Below are 24,174 nucleotides of genomic sequence, written 5' to 3' on the forward strand. Positions count from 1 at the left end.
CGCTAACATCCCTGCCCACAAATCCCAGAGCACAAGGTGAGACGAGATCACTTTAGTGAATGGACAAACCCACTGCGCTAACATCCCTGCTCACATAGCCCAGAGTACAAGGTGAGACGAGGTCACATTAGTGAGTGCTCAAACCCACCGCGCTAACATCCCTGCCCACAGAGCCCGGAGAACAAGATGAGACGAAATCACATTAGTGAGTGCATTTCCCACCGCACTAACATCACTTCCCACTGATCCCAGAGCACAAGGTGACACGAGATCACATTAGTGAGTGCACAGACCCACCGCGCAAACATCCCTGCCCACAGAACCCAGAGCACAAGGTGAGAAGAGATCACATTAGTGAGTGTGCAAACCCACCGCTCTAACATCCCTGCCCACAGAGCCCAGAGTACGAGGTGAGACGAGATCACATTAGTGAGTGCACAAACGCACCTCGCTAACCCCTCCGCCCACAGAGCCCAGTGTACAAGGTGAGACGAAATCACATTAGTGAGTGCACAAACCTACCATGCTAACATCCCTGCCCGCAGAGCCCAGAGCACAAGGTGAGACGAGATCACATTAGTGAGAGCTCAAACCCATCATGCTAACATCCCTGCCCACAGAGCCCAGAGCACAAGGTGAGACGAGGTCACATTAGTGAGTGCTCAAACCCACCGCGCTAACATCCCTGCCCACAGATCCCAGTGTACAAGGTGAGACGAGATCACATTAGTGAGTGCATAAACCCACCGAACTAACATCCCTGCCCTTAGAGCCCAGAGTACGAGTTGAGACGAGATCACATTAATGAGTGCACAAACCCACTGCTCTAACATCCCTGCCCACATAGCCCAGAGTACATGGTGAGACGAGATCACAATAGTGAGTGCACAAACCCACCGCGCTAACATCCCTGCACACATAGGCCAGAGTACAAGGTGAGACAAGATCACATTAGTGAGTGCATTTCCCACCGCACTAACATCACTTCCCACTGATCCCAGAGCACAAGGTGACACGAGATCACATTAATGAGTGCACAAACCCACCGTGCTAACCTCCGCTCCCACAGATCCCAGTGTACAAGGTGAGGCAAGATCACCTTAGTGAGTGCACAAACCCACCGCGCTAACATCCCCGCCCAAAGAACCCAGAGTACAAGGTGAGACGAGATCACATTAGTGAGTGCACAAACACACTGCACTAACATCCCCGCCCAAAGAGACCAGAGCACAAGGTGAGACGAAATCACATTAGTGAGTAGACAAACCCACCGCGAAAACATCCCTGCCGACAGAGCGTAGAGTACAAGGTGGGACGAGGTCACATTAGTGAGTGCACAAACCCACCGCGCTAACATCTCTGCCCAAAATCGGCCAGGGTACAAGGTGGGACGAGATCACATTAGTGAGTGCACAAACCCACCACGCTAACATCCCTGACCACAGAGCCCAGAGTACAAGGTGAGAGGAGATCACATTAGTGAGTGCACAAACCCACCACGCTAACATCCCTGCCCACAGAGTCCAGAGTCCAAGGTGAGACGAGGTCACATTAGTGAGTACACAAACCCACTGCGCTAACATCCCTGCCCACAGAGCCCAGAGTACAAGGTGAGACGAGATCACATTAGTGAGTGCATTTCCCACAGCACTAACATCACTGCCCACAGATCCCAGAGCACAAGGCGAGACGAGATAACATTAGTGAGTGCACAAACCCACTAACATTACTGCCCAGAGAGCCCAGAGTACAAGGTGAGAGGAGGTCACATTAGTGAGTGCGCAAACCCACCACACTAACATCCCCACCCACAGAGCCCAGAGTACAAGGTGAGAGGAGGTCACATTAGTGAGTGCACAAACCCACCGCGATAACATCCCTGCCCACAGAGCCCAGAGTACAAGGTAGGACGAGGTCACATTAGTGAGTGCACAAACCCACCGCGCTAACATCTCTGCCCAAAATCGGCCAGGGTACAAGGTGAGACGAGATCACATTAGTGAGTACACAAACCCACCGAGCTAACATCCCTGCCCACAGAGCCCAGAGTACAAGGTGAGAGGAGGTCACATTAGTGAGTGCACAAACCCACCGCGATAACATCCCTGCCCACAGAGCCCAGAGTACAAGGTAGGACGAGGTCACATTAGTGAGTGCACAAACCCACCGCGCTAACATCTTTGCCCAAAATCGGCCAGGGTACAAGGTGAGACGAGATCACATTAGTGAGTACACAAACCCACTGCGCTAACATCCCTGCCCACAGAGCCCAGAGCACAAGGTGAGAAGAGATCACATTAGTGAGTGCATAAACCCACTTCTCTAACATCCCTGCCCAGAGGACCCAGAGCACAAGGTGATACGAGATCACATTAGTGAGTGCACAGACCCACCGCGCAAACATCCCTGCCCACAGAACCCAGAGCACAAGGTGAGACGAGATCACATTAGTGAGTGTACAAACGCACCGCGCTAACCCCTCCGCCCACAGAGCCAAGTGTACAAGGTGAGACGAGATCACATTAGTGAGTGCATTTCCCACAGCACTAACATCACTGCCCACAGAGCCAAGAGCACAAGGTGAGATGAGATCACATTAGTGAGTGCACAAACCCAACGCGCTAACATCCCCGCCCACATAGCCAAGAGTACAAGGTGAGACAAGATCACATTAGTGAGTGGACAAACCCACCACACTAACATCTCTGTCCACAGAGCCCAGAGAACAAGGTGAGACGAGATCACATTAGTGAGTGCGCAAACCCACCGCGCTAACATCCCTGCCCACAGAGCCCAGAACAGAAAGTGAGACGAGATCACATTAGTGAGTGCACAAACCCACTGCACTAACATCCCCACCCACAGAGCCAGTGTACAAGGTGAGATGAGATCACATTAGTGAGTGCACAAACCCACCGTGCTATCATCCCTGCCCACAGAACACAGAGCACAAGGTGAGACGAGATCACATTAGGGAGTGCACAAACCCACTGAACTAACATCTCTGCCCTCAGAGGCCAGAGTACAAGGTGAGATGAGATCACATTAGTGAGTGCACAAACCCACCGCACTAACATCCCTGCCCTCAGAGCCCAGAGCACAAGGTGAGAAGAGATCACATTAGTGAGTGCATGAACCCACTTCTCTAACATCCCTGACCGGAGGACCCAGAGCACAAGGTGAGACGAGATCACATTAGTGAGTGCACAGACCCACCGCGCAAACATCCCTGCCCACAGAGCCCAGAGTACGAGGTGAGACGAGATCACATTAGTGAGTGCACAAACGCACCGCGCTAACCCCTCCGCCCACAGAGCCCAGTGTACAAGGTGAGACGAGATCACATTAGTGAGTGCACAAACCCACCATGCTAACATCCCTGCCCACAGAGCCCAGAGCACAAGGTGAGACGAGATTACATTAGTGAGTGCTCAAACCCACCATGCTAACATCCCTGCACACTGAGACCAGAGTACAAGGTGAGACGAGATCACATTAGTGAGTGCTCAAACCCACCGTGCAAACATCCCTGCCCACAGAGCCCAGAGCACAAGGTGAGACGAGATCACTTTAGTGAATGCACAAACCCACTGCGCTAACATCCCTGCCCACAGAGCCCAGAGCACAAGGTGAGACGAGATCACATTAGTGAGTGCTCAAACCCACCGTGCAAACATCCCTGCCCACTGATCCCAGAGCACAGGGTGACACGAGATCACATTAATGAGTGCACAAACCCACCGTGCTAACCTCCGCGCCCACAGAGTCCAGAGTACAAGGTGAGACGGAATCACTTTAGTGAGTGCACAAACCCATTACGCTAACATCCCTGCCCACAGAGCCCAGAGCACAAGGTGAGAGGAGATCACATTAGTGATTGCATAAACCCACTGCACTAACATCCCTGCCCAGAGTACCCAGAGCACAAGGTGAGACGAGATCACATTAGTGAGGGCACAAACCCAACGCGCTAACATCCCCGCCCACCGAGCCGAGAGCACAAGGTGAGACGAGATCACATTAGTGAGTGCACAAACGCACCACACTAAATCCTTGCCTACAGAGTCAGAGTACAAGGTGAGAAAAGATCACATTAGTGAGTGCACAAACCCACTGTGCTAACATCACTGCCCGCAGAGCCCAGAGTACAAGGTGTGAGGAGATCACATTAGTGAGTGCACAAACCCACTGCGCTAACATCCCTGTCCAATGGGCCCAGAGCACAAGGTGAGAAGAGATCACATTAGTGAGTGCGCAAACCCACAGCACTAACATCCCTGCCCACAGAGCCCAGAGTAGAACGTGAGACGATATCACATGTGTGAGTGCACAAACCCACTACGCTAACATCCCTGCCCACAAAGCCCGGATTACAAGGTGACACGAGATCACATTAGTGAGTGCACAAACGCACCACACTAAATCCTTGCATACAGAGTCAGAGTACAAGGTGAGAAAAGATCACATTAGTGAGTGCACAAACTCACTGTGCTAACATCACTGCCCACATAGCCCAGAGTACAAGGTGTGAGGAGATCACATTAGTGAGTGCACAAACCCACTGCGCTAACATCCCTGTCCAATGGGCCCAGAGCACAAGGTGAGAAGAGATCACATTAGTGAGTGCATAAACCCACTGCGCTAACATCGGTGTCCAATGGGCCCAGAGCACAAGGTGAGACGAGATCACATTAGTGAGAGCACCAACCCACCGCACTGACATCCCTGCCCACAGAGCCCAGAGTACAAGATGGGACGAGATCACATTAGTTAGTGCACAAACCCACCGTGCTAACATCCCTGCCCACAGAGCCCAGAGTACAAGGTGAGACGAGATCACATTAGTGAGTGCACAAACCCACCATGCTAGCATTCCTGCCCACAGAGCTCAGAGCACAAGGTGAGACGAGATCACATTAGTGAGTGCACAAACCCACTGCGCAAACATCGCTGCCTTCAGAGAACAGAGTACAAGGTGAGACGAGATCACATTAGTGAGGGCACAAACCCACCGTGCTAACATCCCTGCCCACTGGGCCCAGAGCACAAGGTGAGAAGCGATCACATTAGGAGTGCATAAACCCACTGCGCTAACATCCCTGACCAGAGGATCCAGAGCACAAGGTGAGACGAGATCACATTAGTGAGTGCACAAACCCACTAACATTACTGCCCAGAGAGCCCAGAGTACAAGGTGAGAGGAGGTCACATTAGTGAGTGCGCAAACCCACCACACTAACATCCCCACCCACAGAGCCCAGAGTACAAGGTGAGAGGAGGTCACGTTAGTGAGTGCACAAACCCACCGCGATAACATCCCTGCCCACAGAGCCCAGAGTACAAGGTAGGACGAGGTCACATTAGTGAGTGCACAAACCCACCGCGCTAACATCTCTGCCCAAAATCGGCCAGGGTACAAGGTGAGACGAGATCACATTAGTGAGTACACAAACCCAGCGAGCTAACATCCCTGCCCACAGAGCCCAGAGTACAAGGTGAGAGGAGGTCACATTAGTGAGTGCACAAACCCACCGCGATAACATCCCTGCCCACAGAGCCCAGAGTACAAGGTAGGACGAGGTCACATTAGTGAGTGCACAAACCCACCGCGCTAACATCTCTGCCCAAAATCGGCCAGGGTACAAGGTGAGACGAGATCACATTAGTGAGTACACAAACCCACTGCGCTAACATCCCTGCCCACAGAGCCCAGAGTACAAGGTGAGACGAGATCACATTAGTGAGTGCATTTCCCACCGCACTAACATCACTGCCCACAGATCCCAGAGCACAAGGTGAGACGAGATCACATTAGTGAGTGCACAAACCCACCGCGCCAACACCCCTGCCCACAGAGCCCAGAGCACAAGGTGAGACGAGATCACATTAGTGAGTGCACAAACCCACAGCACTAACATCCCCACCCACATAGCCCAGTGTACAAGGTGAGATGAGATCACATTAGTGAGGGCACAAACCCATCGCGCTAACATCCCCGCCCACATAGCCCAGAGTACAAGGTGAGACAAGATCACATTAGTGAGTGCACAAACCCACTGCACTAACATCCCCACCCACAGAGCCCAGTGTACAAGGTGAGATGAGATCACATTAGTGAGTGCACAAACCCACCGTGCTAACCTCCTCACCCACAGAGCCAAGTGTACAAGGTGAAACGAGATCACATTAGTGAGTGCACAAACCCACTGCACTAACATCCCCACCCACAGAGCCCAGTGTACAAGGTGAGACGAGATCACATTAGTGAGTGCTCAAATCCACCATGCTAACATCCCTGCCCATAGAGCCCAGAGCACAAGGTGAGACGAGATCACATTAGTGAGTGTTCAAACCCACCGCGCTAACATCCCTGCCCACAGAGCCCAGAGTACAAGGTGAGACGAGATCACATTAGTGAGTGCACAAACCCACTGAACTAACATCTTGCCCACAGAGGCCAGAGTACAAGGTGAGATGAGATCACATTAGTGAGTGCACAAACCCACCGCACTAACATCCCTGCCCTCAGAGCCCAGAGCACAAGGTGAGACGAGATCACATTAGTGAGTGCTCAAACCCACCATGCTAACATCCCTTCCGACAGAGCCCAGAGCACAAGGTGAGACGAGATCACATTATTGAGTGCACAAACCCACCATGCTAACATCTTGCCCACAGAGGCCAGAGTACAAGGTGAGATGAGATCACATTAGTGAGTGCACACACCCACCGCACTAACATCCCTGCCCACAGAGCCCAGAGTGCAAGATGGGATGAGATCACATTAGTGAGTGCATCAACCCACTGCGCTAACATCCCTGCCCACAGAGCCCAGAGCGCAAGATGGGATGAGATCACATTAGTCAGTGCACAGACCCACCGCGCGAACATCCCTGTACACAGAACCCAGAGTACAAGGTGAGACGAGATCACATTAGTGAGTGCACAAACGCACCGCGCTAACCCCTCCGCCCACAGAGCCCAGTGTACAAGGTGAGAAGAGATCATATTAGTGAGTGCACAAACCCACCATGCTAACATCCCTGCCCACAGAGCCCAGAACACAAGGTGAGACGAGATCACATTAGTGAGTGCACAAACCCACCGAACTAACATCCCTGCCCTTAGAGCCCAGAGTACGAGTTGAGACGAGATCACATTAGTGAGTGCACAAACCCACTGCACTAACATCCCCACCCACAGAGCCCAGTGTACAAGGTGAGATGATATCACATTAGTGAGTGCACAAACCCACCGTGCTAACATCCCTGCCCCCAGAGCCCAGAGCACAAGGTGAGATGAGATCACATTAGTGAGTGCAAAAACCCACCATGCTAACATCCCTGCCCACAGAAACCAGAGCACAAGGTGAGACGAGATCACATTAGTGAGTGCACAAACCCACTGAACTAACATCTCTGCCCACAGAGGCCAGATTACAAGGTGAGATGAGATCACGTTAGTGAGTGCACAAACCCACAACACTAACATCCCTGCCCTCAGAGCCCAGAGCACAAGGTGAGGTCTGATCACATTAGTGAGTGAACACAACCACTGTGCTAACATCCCTGCCCACAGAGCCCAGAGCACAAGGTGAGAAGAGATCACATTAGTGAGTGCATAAACCCACTTCTCTAACATCCCTGCCCAGAGGACCCAGAGCACAAGGTGATACGAGATCACATTAGTGAGTGCACAGCTCCACCGCGCAAACATCCCTGCCCACAGAACCCAGAGCACAAGGTGAGACGAGATCACATTAGTGAGTGCACAAACGCACCGCGCTAACCCCTCCGCCCACATAGCCCAGAGTACAAGGTGAGACAATATCACATTAGTGAGTGGACAAACCCACCACACTAACATCTCTGTCCACAGAGCCCAGAGTACAAGGTGAGACGAGATCACATTAGTGAGTGCACAAACGCACCGCGCTAACCCCTCCGCCCACAGAGCCCAGTGTACAAGGTGAGAAGAGATCATATTAGTGAGTGCACAAACCCACCATGCTAACATCCCTGCCCACAGAGCCCAGAACACAAGGTGAGACGAGATCACATTAGTGAGTGCACAAACCCACCGAACTAACATCCCTGCCCTTAGAGCCCAGAGTACGAGTTGAGACGAGATCACATTAGTGAGTGCACAAACCCACTGCACTAACATCCCCACCCACAGAGCCCAGTGTACAAGGTGAGATGATATCACATTAGTGAGTGCACAAACCCACCGTGCTAACATCCCTGCCCCCAGAGCCCAGAGCACAAGGTGAGATGAGATCACATTAGTGAGTGCAAAAACCCACCATGCTAACATCCCTGCCCACAGAAACCAGAGCACAAGGTGAGACGAGATCACATTAGTGAGTGCACAAACCCACTGAACTAACATCTCTGCCCACAGAGGCCAGATTACAAGGTGAGATGAGATCACGTTAGTGAGTGCACAAACCCACAACACTAACATCCCTGCCCTCAGAGCCCAGAGCACAAGGTGAGGTCTGATCACATTAGTGAGTGAACACAACCACTGTGCTAACATCCCTGCCCACAGAGCCCAGAGCACAAGGTGAGAAGAGATCACATTAGTGAGTGCATAAACCCACTTCTCTAACATCCCTGCCCAGAGGACCCAGAGCACAAGGTGATACGAGATCACATTAGTGAGTGCACAGCTCCACCGCGCAAACATCCCTGCCCACAGAACCCAGAGCACAAGGTGAGACGAGATCACATTAGTGAGTGCACAAACGCACCGCGCTAACCCCTCCGCCCACAGAGCCAAGTGTACAAGGTGAGACGAGATCACATTAGTGAGTGCACAAACCCACCATGCTAACATCCCTGCCCACAGAGCCCAGAGCACAAGGTGAGACGAGATCACATTAGTGAGTGCACAAACCCAACGCGCTAACATCCCCGCCCACATAGCCCAGAGTACAAGGTGAGACAATATCACATTAGTGAGTGGACAAACCCACCACACTAACATCTCTGTCCACAGAGCCCAGAGTACAAGGTGAGACGAGATCACATTAGTGAGTGCGCAAACCCACCGCGCTAACATCCCTACCCACAGAGCCCAGAACAGAAAGTGAGACGAGATCACATTAGTGAGTGCACAAACCCACTGCACTAACATCCCCACCCACAGAGCCAGTGTACAAGGTGAGATGAGATCACATTAGTGAGTGCACAAACCCACCGTGCTATCATCCCTGCCCACAGAACACAGAGCACAAGGTGAGACGAGATCACATTAGTGAGTGCACAAACCCACTAAACTAACATCTCTGCCCACAGAGGCCAGAGTACAAGGTGAGATGAGATCACATTAGTGAGTGCACAAACCCACCGCACTAACATCCCTGCCCTCAGAGCCCAGAGCACAAGGTGAGAAGAAATCACATTAGTGAGTGCACAAACCCACCGCACTAACATCCCTGCCCACAGAGCCAGTGTACAAGGTGAGATGAGATCACATTAGTGAGTGCACAAACCCACCATGCTAACATCCCTGCCCACAGAGCCCAGAGCACAAGGTGAGACGAGATCACATTAGTGAGTGTGAAAACCCACCGCTCTAACATCCCTGCCCACAGAGCCCAGAGTACGAGGTGAGACGAGATCACATTAGTGAGTGCACAAACGCACCGCGCTAACCCCTCCGCCCACATAGCCCAGAGTACAAGGTGAGACAATATCACATTAGTGAGTGGACAAACCCACCACACTAACATCTCTGTCCACAGAGCCCAGAGTACAAGGTGAGACGAGATCACATTAGTGAGTGCACAAACGCACCGCGCTAACCCCTCCGCCCACAGAGCCCAGTGTACAAGGTGAGAAGAGATCATATTAGTGAGTGCACAAACCCACCATGCTAACATCCCTGCCCACAGAGCCCAGAACACAAGGTGAGACGAGATCACATTAGTGAGTGCACAAACCCACCGAACTAACATCCCTGCCCTTAGAGCCCAGAGTACGAGTTGAGACGAGATCACATTAGTGAGTGCACAAACCCACTGCACTAACATCCCCACCCACAGAGCCCAGTGTACAAGGTGAGATGATATCACATTAGTGAGTGCACAAACCCACCGTGCTAACATCCCTGCCCCCAGAGCCCAGAGCACAAGGTGAGATGAGATCACATTAGTGAGTGCAAAAACCCACCATGCTAACATCCCTGCCCACAGAAACCAGAGCACAAGGTGAGACGAGATCACATTAGTGAGTGCACAAACCCACTGAACTAACATCTCTGCCCACAGAGGCCAGATTACAAGGTGAGATGAGATCACGTTAGTGAGTGCACAAACCCACAACACTAACATCCCTGCCCTCAGAGCCCAGAGCACAAGGTGAGGTCTGATCACATTAGTGAGTGAACACAACCACTGTGCTAACATCCCTGCCCACAGAGCCCAGAGCACAAGGTGAGAAGAGATCACATTAGTGAGTGCATAAACCCACTTCTCTAACATCCCTGCCCAGAGGACCCAGAGCACAAGGTGATACGAGATCACATTAGTGAGTGCACAGCTCCACCGCGCAAACATCCCTGCCCACAGAACCCAGAGCACAAGGTGAGACGAGATCACATTAGTGAGTGCACAAACGCACCGCGCTAACCCCTCCGCCCACAGAGCCAAGTGTACAAGGTGAGACGAGATCACATTAGTGAGTGCACAAACCCACCATGCTAACATCCCTGCCCACAGAGCCCAGAGCACAAGGTGAGACGAGATCACATTAGTGAGTGCACAAACCCAACGCGCTAACATCCCCGCCCACATAGCCCAGAGTACAAGGTGAGACAATATCACATTAGTGAGTGGACAAACCCACCACACTAACATCTCTGTCCACAGAGCCCAGAGTACAAGGTGAGACGAGATCACATTAGTGAGTGCGCAAACCCACCGCGCTAACATCCCTACCCACAGAGCCCAGAACAGAAAGTGAGACGAGATCACATTAGTGAGTGCACAAACCCACTGCACTAACATCCCCACCCACAGAGCCAGTGTACAAGGTGAGATGAGATCACATTAGTGAGTGCACAAACCCACCGTGCTATCATCCCTGCCCACAGAACACAGAGCACAAGGTGAGACGAGATCACATTAGTGAGTGCACAAACCCACTAAACTAACATCTCTGCCCACAGAGGCCAGAGTACAAGGTGAGATGAGATCACATTAGTGAGTGCACAAACCCACCGCACTAACATCCCTGCCCTCAGAGCCCAGAGCACAAGGTGAGAAGAAATCACATTAGTGAGTGCACAAACCCACCGCACTAACATCCCTGCCCACAGAGCCAGTGTACAAGGTGAGATGAGATCACATTAGTGAGTGCACAAACCCACCATGCTAACATCCCTGCCCACAGAGCCCAGAGCACAAGGTGAGACGAGATCACATTAGTGAGTGTGAAAACCCACCGCTCTAACATCCCTGCCCACAGAGCCCAGAGTACGAGGTGAGACGAGATCACATTAGTGAGTGCACAAACGCACCGCGCTAACCCCTCCGCCCACATAGCCCAGAGTACAAGGTGAGACAATATCACATTAGTGAGTGGACAAACCCACCACACTAACATCTCTGTCCACAGAGCCCAGAGTACAAGGTGAGACGAGATCACATTAGTGAGTGCGCAAACCCACCGCGCTAACATCCCTACCCACAGAGCCCAGAACAGAAAGTGAGACGAGATCACATTAGTGAGTGCATTTCCCACAGCACTAATATCACTGCCCACAGATCCCAGAGCACAAGGTGAGACGAGATCACATTAGTGAGTGCACAAACCCAACGCGCTAACATCCCCGCCCACATAGCCCAGAGTACAAGGTGAGACAATATCACATTAGTGAGTGGACAAACCCACCACACTAACATCTCTGTCCACAGAGCCCAGAGTACAAGGTGAGACGAGATCACATTAGTGAGTGCGCAAACCCACCGCGCTAACATCCCTACCCACAGAGCCCAGAACAGAAAGTGAGACGAGATCACATTAGTGAGTGCACAAACCCACTGCACTAACATCCCCACCCACAGAGCCAGTGTACAAGGTGAGATGAGATCACATTAGTGAGTGCACAAACCCACCGTGCTATCATCCCTGCCCACAGAACACAGAGCACAAGGTGAGACGAGATCACATTAGTGAGTGCACAAACCCACTAAACTAACATCTCTGCCCACAGAGGCCAGAGTACAAGGTGAGATGAGATCACATTAGTGAGTGCACAAACCCACCGCACTAACATCCCTGCCCTCAGAGCCCAGAGCACAAGGTGAGAAGAAATCACATTAGTGAGTGCACAAACCCACCGCACTAACATCCCTGCCCACAGAGCCAGTGTACAAGGTGAGATGAGATCACATTAGTGAGTGCACAAACCCACCATGCTAACATCCCTGCCCACAGAGCCCAGAGCACAAGGTGAGACGAGATCACATTAGTGAGTGTGAAAACCCACCGCTCTAACATCCCTGCCCACAGAGCCCAGAGTACGAGGTGAGACGAGATCACATTAGTGAGTGCACAAACGCACCGCGCTAACCCCTGCGCCCACAGAGCCCAGTGTACAAGGTGAGACGAGATCACATTAGTGAGTGCACAAACCCACCATGCTAACATCCCTGCCCACAGAGCCCAGAGCACAAGGTGAGACGAGATTACATGAGTGAGTGCTCAAACCCACCATGCTAACATCCCTGCACACTGAGACCAGAGTACAAGGTGAGACGAGATCACATTAGTGAGTGCTCAAACCCACCGTGCCAACATCCCTGCCCACAGAGCCCAGAGCACAAGGTGAGACGAGATCACTTTAGTGAATGCACAAACCCACTGCGCTAACATCCCTGCCCACAGAGCCCAGAGTACAAGGTGAGACGAGGTCACATTAGTGATTGTTCAAACCCACCGCGCTAACATCCCTGCCCACAGAGCCCAGAGCACAAGGTGAGACGAAATCACATTAGAGAGTGCATTTCCCACCGCACTAACATCACTTCCCACTGATCCCAGAGCACAAGGTGACACGAGATCACATTAATGGGTGCACAAACCCACCGTGCTAACCTCCGCGCCCACAGATCCCAGTGTACAAGGTGAGACGAGATCACATTAGTGAGTGCACAAACCCACCACGCTAACATCCCCGCCCAAAGAACCCAGAGTACAAGGTGAGACGAGATCACATTAGTGAGTGCACAAACCCACTGCACTAACATCCCCGCCCAAAGAGCCCAGAGCACAAGGTGAGACGAGATCACCTAAATGAGTGCACAAACCCACTGTGCTAACTTCCCCGCCCACAGAGTCCAGAGTACAAGGTGAGACGGAATCACTTTAGTGAGTGCACAAACCCATTACGCTAACATCCCTGCCCACAGAGCCCAGAGCACAAGGTGAGAGGAGATCACATTAGTGATTGCATAAACCCACTGCACTAACATCCCTGCCCAGAGTACCCAGAGCACAAGGTGAGACGAGATCACATTAGTGAGTGCACAAACCCACCGCGCTAACATCTCTGCCCAAAATCGGCCAGAGTACAAGGTGAGAGGAGTTCACATTAGCGAGTGCGCAAACCCACCGCACTAACATCCCTGCCCACAAATCCGAGAGCACAAGGTCAGACGAGATCACTTTAGTGAATGCACAAACCCACTGCGCTAACATCCCTGCCCACAGAGCCCGGAGAACAAGGTGAGACGAAATCACATTAGTGAGTGCATTTCCCACCGCACTAACATCACTTCCCACTGATCCCAGAGCACAAGGTGACACGAGATCACATTAGTGAGTGCACAGACCCACCGCGCAAACATTCCTGCCCACAGAACCCAGAGCACAAGGTGAGACGAGATCACATTAGTGAGTGTGCAAACCCACCGCTCTAACATCCCTGCCCACAGAGCCCAGAGTACAAGGTGAGACGAGATCACATTAGTGAGTGCACAAACGCACCTCGCTAACCCCTCCGCCCACAGAGCCCAGTGTACAAGGTGAGACGAAATCACATTAGTGAGTGCACAAACCTACCATGCTAACATCCCTGCCCGCCGAGCCCAGAGCACAAGGTGAGACGAGATCACATTAGTGAGTGCTCAAACCCGCTGCGCTAACATCCCTGCCCACAGAGCCCAGAGCACAAGGTGAGACGAGATCACATTAGTGAGTGTGCAAACCCACCGCGCTAACATCCCTGCCCACAGAGCCCAGAGTACAAGGTGAGACGAGATCACATTAGTGAGTGCACAAACCCACTGATCTAACATCTTGCCCACAGAGGCCAGAGTACAAGGTGAGATGAGATCACATTAGTGAGTGGACAAACCCACCGCACTAACATCCCTGCCCTCAGAGCCCAGAGCACAAGGTGAGACGAGATCACATTAGTGAGTGCACAAACCCACTGAACTAACATCTTGCCCACAGAGGCCAGAGTACAAGGTGAGATGAGATCACATTAGTGAGTTCACAAACCCACCGCACTAACATCCCTGCCCACAGAGCCCAAAATGCAAGATGGGATGAGATCACATTAGTCAGTGCACAAACCCACTGAACTAACATCTTGCCCACAGAGGCCAGAGTACAAGGTGAGATGAGATCACATTAGTGAGTTCACAAACCCACCATGCTAACATCCCTGCCCGCAGAGCCCAGAGCACAAGGTGAGACGAGATCACATTAGTGAGAGCTCAAACCCATCATGCTAACATCCCTGCCCACAGAGCCCAGAGCACAAGGTGAGACGAGGTCACATTAGTGAGTGCTCAAACCCACCGCGCTAACATCCCTGCCCACAGATCCCAGTGTACAAGGTGAGACGAGATCACATTAGTGAGTGCATAAACCCACCGAACTAACATCCCTGCCCTTAGAGCCCAGAGTACGAGTTGAGACGAGATCACATTAATGAGTGCACAAACCCACTGCTCTAACATCCCTGCCCACATAGCCCAGAGTACATGGTGAGACGAGATCACAATAGTGAGTGCACAAACCCACCGCGCTAACATCCCTGCACACATAGGCCAGAGTACAAGGTGAGACAAGATCACATTAGTGAGTGCATTTCCCACCGCACTAACATCACTTCCCACTGATCCCAGAGCACAAGGTGACACGAGATCACATTAATGAGTGCACAAACCCACCGTGCTAACCTCCGCTCCCACAGATCCCAGTGTACAAGGTGAGGCAAGATCACCTTAGTGAGTGCACAAACCCACCGCGCTAACATCCCCGCCCAAAGAACCCAGAGTACAAGGTGAGACGAGATCACATTAGTGAGTGCACAAACACACTGCACTAACATCCCCGCCCAAAGAGACCAGAGCACAAGGTGAGACGAAATCACATTAGTGAGTAGACAAACCCACCGCGAAAACATCCCTGCCGACAGAGCGTAGAGTACAAGGTGGGACGAGGTCACATTAGTGAGTGCACAAACCCACCGCGCTAACATCTCTGCCCAAAATCGGCCAGGGTACAAGGTGGGACGAGATCACATTAGTGAGTGCACAAACCCACCACGCTAACATCCCTGACCACAGAGCCCAGAGTACAAGGTGAGAGGAGATCACATTAGTGAGTGCACAAACCCACCACGCTAACATCCCTGCCCACAGAGTCCAGAGTCCAAGGTGAGACGAGGTCACATTAGTGAGTACACAAACCCACTGCGCTAACATCCCTGCCCACAGAGCCCAGAGTACAAGGTGAGACGAGATAACATTAGTGAGTGCACAAACCCACTAACATTACTGCCCAGAGAGCCCAGAGTACAAGGTGAGAGGAGGTCACATTAGTGAGTGCGCAAACCCACCGCGATAACATCCCTGCCCACAGAGCCCAGAGTACAAGGTAGGACGAGGTCACATTAGTGAGTGCACAAACCCACCGCGCTAACATCTCTGCCCAAAATCGGCCAGGGTACAAGGTGAGACGAGATCACATTAGTGAGTACACAAACCCACCGAGCTAACATCCCTGCCCACAGAGCTCAGAGTACAAGGTGAGAGGAGGTCACATTAGTGAGTGCACAAACCCACCGCGATAACATCCCTGCCCACAGAGCCCAGAGTACAAGGTAGGACGAGGTCACATTAGTGAGTGCACAAACCCACCGCGCTAACATCTTTGCCCAAAATCGGCCAGGGTACAAGGTGAGACGAGATCACATTAGTGAGTACACAAACCCACTGCGCTAACATCCCTGCCCACAGAGCCCAGAGCACAAGGTGAGAAGAGATCACATTAGTGAGTGCATAAACCCACTTCTCTAACATCCCTGCCCAGAGGACCCAGAGCACAACGTGATACGAGATCACATTAGTGAGTGCACAGACCCACCGCGCAAACATCCCTGCCCACAGAACCCAGAGCACAAGGTGAGACGAGATCACATTAGTGAGTGCACAAACGCACCGCGCTAACCCCTCCGCCCACAGAGCCAAGTGTACAAGGTGAGACGAGATCACATTAGTGAGTGCATTTCCCACAGCACTAACATCACTGCCCACAGAGCCAAGAGCACAAGGTGAGACGAGATCACATTAGTGAGTGCACAAACCCAACGCGCTAACATCCCCGCCCACATAGCCAAGAGTACAAGGTGAGACAAGATCACATTAGTGAGTGGACAAACCCACCACACTAACATCTCTGTCCACAGAGCCCAGAGAACAAGGTGAGACGAGATCACATTAGTGAGTGCGCAAACCCACCGCGCTAACATCCCTGCCCACAGAGCCCAGAACAGAAAGTGAGACGAGATCACATTAGTGAGTGCACAAACCCACTGCACTAACATCCCCACCCACAGAGCCAGTGTACAAGGTGAGATGAGATCACATTAGTGAGTGCACAAACCCACCGTGCTATCATCCCTGCCCACAGAACACAGAGCACAAGGTGAGACGAGATCACATTAGGGAGTGCACAAACCCACTGAACTAACATCTCTGCCCACAGAGGCCAGAGTACAAGGTGAGATGAGATCACATTAGTGAGTGCACAAACCCACCGCACTAACATCCCTGCCCTCAGAGCCCAGAGCACAAGGTGAGAAGAGATCACATTAGTGAGTGCATGAACCCACTTCTCTAACATCCCTGACCGGAGGACCCAGAGCACAAGGTGAGACGAGATCACATTAGTGAGTGCACAGACCCACCGCGCAAACATCCCTGCCCACAGAGCCCAGAGTACGAGGTGAGACGAGATCACATTAGTGAGTGCACAAACGCACCGCGCTAACCCCTCCGCCCACAGAGCCCAGTGTACAAGGTGAGACGAGATCACATTAGTGAGTGCACAAACCCACCATGCTAACATCCCTGCCCACAGAGCCCAGAGCACAAGGTGAGACGAGATTACATTAGTGAGTGCTCAAACCCACCATGCTAACATCCCTGCACACTGAGACCAGAGTACAAGGTGAGACGAGATCACATTAGTGAGTGCTCAAACCCACCGTGCAAACATCCCTGCCCACAGAGCCCAGAGCACAAGGTGAGACGAGATCACTTTAGTGAATGCACAAACCCACTGCGCTAACATCCCTGCCCACAGAACACAGAGCACAAGGTGAGACGAGATCACATTAGGGAGTGCACAAACCCACTGAACTAACATCTCTGCCCACAGAGGCCAGAGTACAAGGTGAGATGAGATCACATTAGTGAGTGCACAAACCCACCGCACTAACATCCCTGCCCTCAGAGCCCAGAGCACAAGGTGAGAAGAGATCACATTAGTGAGTGCATGAACCCACTTCTCTAACATCCCTGACCGGAGGACCCAGAGCACAAGGTGAGACGAGATCACATTAGTGAGTGCACAGACCCACCGCGCAAACATCCCTGCCCACAGAGCCCAGAGTACGAGGTGAGACGAGATCACATTAGTGAGTGCACAAACGCACCGCGCTAACCCCTCCGCCCACAGAGCCCAGTGTACAAGGTGAGACGAGATCACATTAGTGAGTGCACAAACCCACCATGCTAACATCCCTGCCCACAGAGCCCAGAGCACAAGGTGAGACGAGATTACATTAGTGAGTGCTCAAACCCACCATGCTAACATCCCTGCACACTGAGACCAGAGTACAAGGTGAGACGAGATCACATTAGTGAGTGCTCAAACCCACCGTGCAAACATCCCTGCCCACAGAGCCCAGAGCACAAGGTGAGACGAAATCACATTAGAGAGTGCATTTCCCACCGCACTAACATCACTTCCCACTGATCCCAGAGCACAAGGTGACACGAGATCACATTAATGAGTGCACAAACCCACCGTGCTAACCTCCGCGCCCACAGAGTCCAGAGTACAAGGTGAGACGGAATCACTTTAGTGAGTGCACAAACCCATTACGCTAACATCCCTGCCCACAGAGCCCAGAGCACAAGGTGAGAGGAGATCACATTAGTGATTGCATAAACCCACTGCACTAACATCCCTGCCCAGAGTACCCAGAGCACAAGGTGAGACGAGATCACATTAGTGAGGGCACAAACCCAACGCGCTAACATCCCCGCCCACCGAGCCGAGAGCACAAGGTGAGACGAGATCACATTAGTGAGTGCACAAACGCACCACACTAAATCCTTGCCTACAGAGTCAGAGTACAAGGTGAGAAAAGATCACATTAGTGAGTGCACAAACCCACTGTGCTAACATCACTGCCCGCAGAGCCCAGAGTACAAGGTGTGAGGAGATCACATTAGTGAGTGCACAAACCCACTGCGCTAACATCCCTGTCCAATGGGCCCAGAGCACAAGGTGAGAAGAGATCACATTAGTGAGTGCGCAAACCCACAGCACTAACATCCCTGCCCACAGAGCCCAGAGTAGAACGTGAGACGATATCACATGTGTGAGTGCACAAACCCACTACGCTAACATCCCTGCCCACAAAGCCCGGATTACAAGGTGACACGAGATCACATCAGTGAGTGCACAAACGCACCACACTAAATCCTTGCATACAGAGTCAGAGTACAAGGTGAGAAAAGATCACATTAGTGAGTGCACAAACCCACTGTGCTAACATCACTGCCCACAGAGCCCAGAGTACAAGGTGTGAGGAGATCACATTAGTGAGTGCACAAACCCACTGCGCTAACATCCCTGTCCAATGGGCCCAGAGCACAAGGTGAGAAGAGATCACATTAGTGAGTGCATAAACCCACTGCGCTAACATCGGTGTCCAATGGGCCCAGAGCACAAGGTGAGACGAGATCACATTAGTGAGAGCACCAACCCACCGCACTGACATCCCTGCCCACAGAGCCCAGAGTACAAGATGGGACGAGATCACATTAGTTAGTGCACAAACCCACCGTGCTAACATCCCTGCCCACAGAGCCCAGAGTACAAGGTGAGACGAGATCACATTAGTGAGTGCACAAACCCACCATGCTAGCATTCCTGCCCACAGAGCTCAGAGCACAAGGTGAGACGAGATCACATTAGTGAGTGCACAAACCCACTGCGCAAACATCGCTGCCTTCAGAGAACAGAGTACAAGGTGAGACGAGATCACATTAGTGAGGGCACAAACCCACCGTGCTAACATCCCTGCCCACTGGGCCCAGAGCACAAGGTGAGAAGCGATCACATTAGGAGTGCATAAACCCACTGCGCTAACATCCCTGCCCAGAGGATCCAGAGCACAAGGTGAGACGAGATCACATTAGTGAGAGCACCAACTCACCGCGCTAACATCCCCGTCGACAGAGAACAGAGTACAAGGCGAGACGAGATAACATTAGTGAGTGCACAAACCCACTAACATTACTGCCCAGAGAGCCCAGAGTACAAGGTGAGAGGAGGTCACATTAGTGAGTGCGCAAACCCACCACACTAACATCCCCACCCACAGAGCCCAGAGTACAAGGTGAGAGGAGGTCACATTAGTGAGTGCACAAACCCACCGCGATAACATCCCTGCCCACAGAGCCCAGAGTACAAGGTAGGACGAGGTCACATTAGTGAGTGCACAAACCCACCGCGCTAACATCTCTGCCCAAAATCGGCCAGGGTACAAGGTGAGACGAGATCACATTAGTGAGTACACAAACCCACCGAGCTAACATCCCTGCCCACAGAGCCCAGAGTACAAGGTGAGAGGAGGTCACATTAGTGAGTGCACAAACCCACCGCGATAACATCCCTGCCCACAGAGCCCAGAGTACAAGGTAGGACGAGGTCACATTAGTGAGTGCACAAACCCACCGCGCTAACATCTCTGCCCAAAATCGGCCAGGGTACAAGGTGAGACGAGATCACATTAGTGAGTACACAAACCCACTGCGCTAACATCCCTGCCCACAGAGCCCAGAGTACAAGGTGAGACGAGATCACATTAGTGAGTGCATTTCCCACCGCACTAACATCACTGCCTCAGATCCCAGAGCACAAGGTGAGACGAGATCACATTAGTGAGTGCACAAACCCACCGCGCCAACACCCCTGCCCACAGAGCCCAGAGCACAAGGTGAGACGAGATCACATTAGTGAGTGCACAAACCCACAGCACTAACATCCCCACCCACATAGCCCAGTGTACAAGGTGAGATGAGATCACATTAGTGAGGGCACAAACCCATCGCGCTAACATCCCCGCCCACATAGCCCAGAGTACAAGGTGAGACAAGATCACATTAGTGAGTGCACAAACCCACTGCACTAACATCCCCACCCACAGAGCCCAGTATACAAGGTGAGATGAGATCACATTAGTGAGTGCACAAACCCACCGTGCTAACCTCCTCACCCACAGAGCCAAGTGTACAAGGTGAAACGAGATCACATTAGTGAGTGCACAAACCCACTGCACTAACATCCCCACCCACAGAGCCCAGTGTACAAGGTGAGACGAGATCACATTAGTGAGTGCTCAAATCCACCATGCTAACATCCCTGCCCATAGAGCCCAGAGCACAAGGTGAGACGAGATCACATTAGTGAGTGTTCAAAACCACCGCGCTAACATCCCTGCCCACAGAGCCCAGAGTACAAGGTGAGACGAGATCACATTAGTGAGTGCACAAACCCACTGAACTAACATCTTGCCCACAGAGGCCAGAGTACAAGGTGAGATGAGATCACATTAGTGAGTGCACAAACCCACCGCACTAACATCCCTGCCCTCAGAGCCCAGAGCACAAGGTGAGACGAGATCACATTAGTGAGTGCTCAAACCCACCATGCTAACATCCCTTCCGACAGAGCCCAGAGCACAAGGTGAGACGAGATCACATTATTGAGTGCACAAACCCACCATGCTAACATCTTGCCCACAGAGGCCAGAGTACAAGGTGAGATGAGATCACATTAGTGAGTGCACACACCCACCGCACTAACATCCCTGCCCACAGAGCCCAGAGCACAAGGTGAGAAGAGATCACATTAGTGAGTGCATAAACCCACTTCTCTAACATCCCTGCCCAGAGGACCCAGAGCACAAGGTGATACGAGATCACATTAGTGAGTGCACAGACCCACCGCGCAAACATCCCTGCCCACAGAACCCAGAGCACAAGGTGAGACGAGATCACATTAGTGAGTGCACAAACGCACCGCGCTAACCCCTCCGCCCACAGAGCCAAGTGTACAAGGTGAGACGAGATCACATTAGTGAGTGCATTTCCCACAGCACTAACATCACTGCCCACAGAGCCCAGAGCACAAGGTGAGAAGAGATCACATTAGTGAGTGCATAAACCCACTTCTCTAACATCCCTGCCCAGAGGACCCAGAGCACAAGGTGATACGAGATCACATTAGTGAGTGCACAGACCCACCGCGCAAACATCCCTGCCCACAGAACCCAGAGCACAAGGTGAGACGAGATCACATTAGTGAGTGCACAAACGCACCGCGCTAACCCCTCCGCCCACAGAGCCAAGTGTACAAGGTGAGACGAGATCACATTAGTGAGTGCATTTCCCACAGCACTAACATCACTGCCCACAGAGCCAAGAGCACAAGGTGAGACGAGATCACATTAGTGAGTGCACAAACCCAACGCGCTAACATCCCCGCCCACATAGCCAAGAGTACAAGGTGAGACAAGATCACATTAGTGAGTGGACAAACCCACCACACTAACATCTCTGTCCACAGAGCCCAGAGAACAAGGTGAGACGAGATCACATTAGTGAGTGCGCAAACCCACCGCGCTAACATCCCTGCCCACAGAGCCCAGAACAGAAAGTGAGACGAGATCACATTAGTGAGTGCACAAACCCACTGCACTAACATCCCCACCCACAGAGCCAGTGTACAAGGTGAGATGAGATCACATTAGTGAGTGCACAAACCCACCGTGCTATCATCCCTGCCCACAGAACACAGAGCACAAGGTGAGACGAGATCACATTAGGGAGTGCACAAACCCACTGAACTAACATCTCTGCCCACAGAGGCCAGAGTACAAGGTGAGATGAGATCACATTAGTGAGTGCACAAACCCACCGCACTAACATCCCTGCCCTCAGAGCCCAGAGCACAAGGTGAGAAGAGATCACATTAGTGAGTGCATGAACCCACTTCTCTAACATCCCTGACCGGAGGACCCAGAGCACAAGGTGAGACGAGATCACATTAGTGAGTGCACAGACCCACCGCGCAAACATCCCTGCCCACAGAGCCCAGAGTACGAGGTGAGACGAGATCACAATAGTGAGTGCACAAACGCACCGCGCTAACCCCTCCGCCCACAGAGCCCAGTGTACAAGGTGAGACGAGATCACATTAGTGAGTGCACAAACCCACCATGCTAACATCCCTGCCCACAGAGCCCAGAGCACAAGGTGAGACGAGATTACATTAGTGAGTGCTCAAACCCACCATGCTAACATCCCTGCACACTGAGACCAGAGTACAAGGTGAGACGAGATCACATTAGTGAGTGCTCAAACCCACCGTGCAAACATCCCTGCCCACAGAGCCCAGAGCACAAGGTGAGACGAGATCACTTTAGTGAATGCACAAACCCACTGCGCTAACATCCCTGCCCACAGAACACAGAGCACAAGGTGAGACGAGATCACATTAGGGAGTGCACAAACCCACTGAACTAACATCTCTGCCCACAGAGGCCAGAGTACAAGGTGAGATGAGATCACATTAGTGAGTGCACAAACCCACCGCACTAACATCCCTGCCCTCAGAGCCCAGAGCACAAGGTGAGAAGAGATCACATTAGTGAGTGCATGAACCCACTTCTCTAACATCCCTGACCGGAGGACCCAGAGCACAAGGTGAGACGAGATCACATTAGTGAGTGCACAGACCCACCGCGCAAACATCCCTGCCCACAGAGCCCAGAGTACGAGGTGAGACGAGATCACATTAGTGAGTGCACAAACGCACCGCGCTAACCCCTCCGCCCACAGAGCCCAGTGTACAAGGTGAGACGAGATCACATTAGTGAGTGCACAAACCCACCATGCTAACATCCCTGCCCACAGAGCCCAGAGCACAAGGTGAAACGAGATTACATTAGTGAGTGCTCAAACCCACCATGCTAACATCCCTGCACACTGAGACCAGAGTACAAGGTGAGACGAGATCACATTAGTGAGTGCTCAAACCCACCGTGCAAACATCCCTGCCCACAGAGCCCAGAGCACAAGGTGACACGAAATCACATTAGAGAGTGCATTTCCCACCGCACTAACATCACTTCCCACTGATCCCAGAGCACAAGGTGACACGAGATCACATTAATGAGTGCACAAACCCACCGTGCTAACCTCCGCGCCCACAGAGTCCAGAGTACAAGGTGAGACGGAATCACTTTAGTGAGTGCACAAACCCATTACGCTAACATCCCTGCCCACAGAGCCCAGAGCACAAGGTGAGAGGAGATCACATTAGTGATTGCATAAACCCACTGCACTAACATCCCTGCCCAGAGTACCCAGAGCACAAGGTGAGACGAGATCACATTAGTGAGGGCACAAACCCAACGCGCTAACATCCCCGCCCACCGAGCCGAGAGCACAAGGTGAGACGAGATCACATTAGTGAGTGCACAAACGCACCACACTAAATCCTTGCCTACAGAGTCAGAGTACAAGGTGAGAAAAGATCACATTAGTGAGTGCACAAACCCACTGTG

Source organism: Ambystoma mexicanum, chromosome 5q, assembly GCF_040938575.1.
Source record: "Ambystoma mexicanum isolate Mex_15411 chromosome 5q, UKY_AmexF1_1, whole genome shotgun sequence".
Taxonomy (NCBI): Eukaryota; Metazoa; Chordata; class Amphibia; order Caudata; family Ambystomatidae; genus Ambystoma; species Ambystoma mexicanum.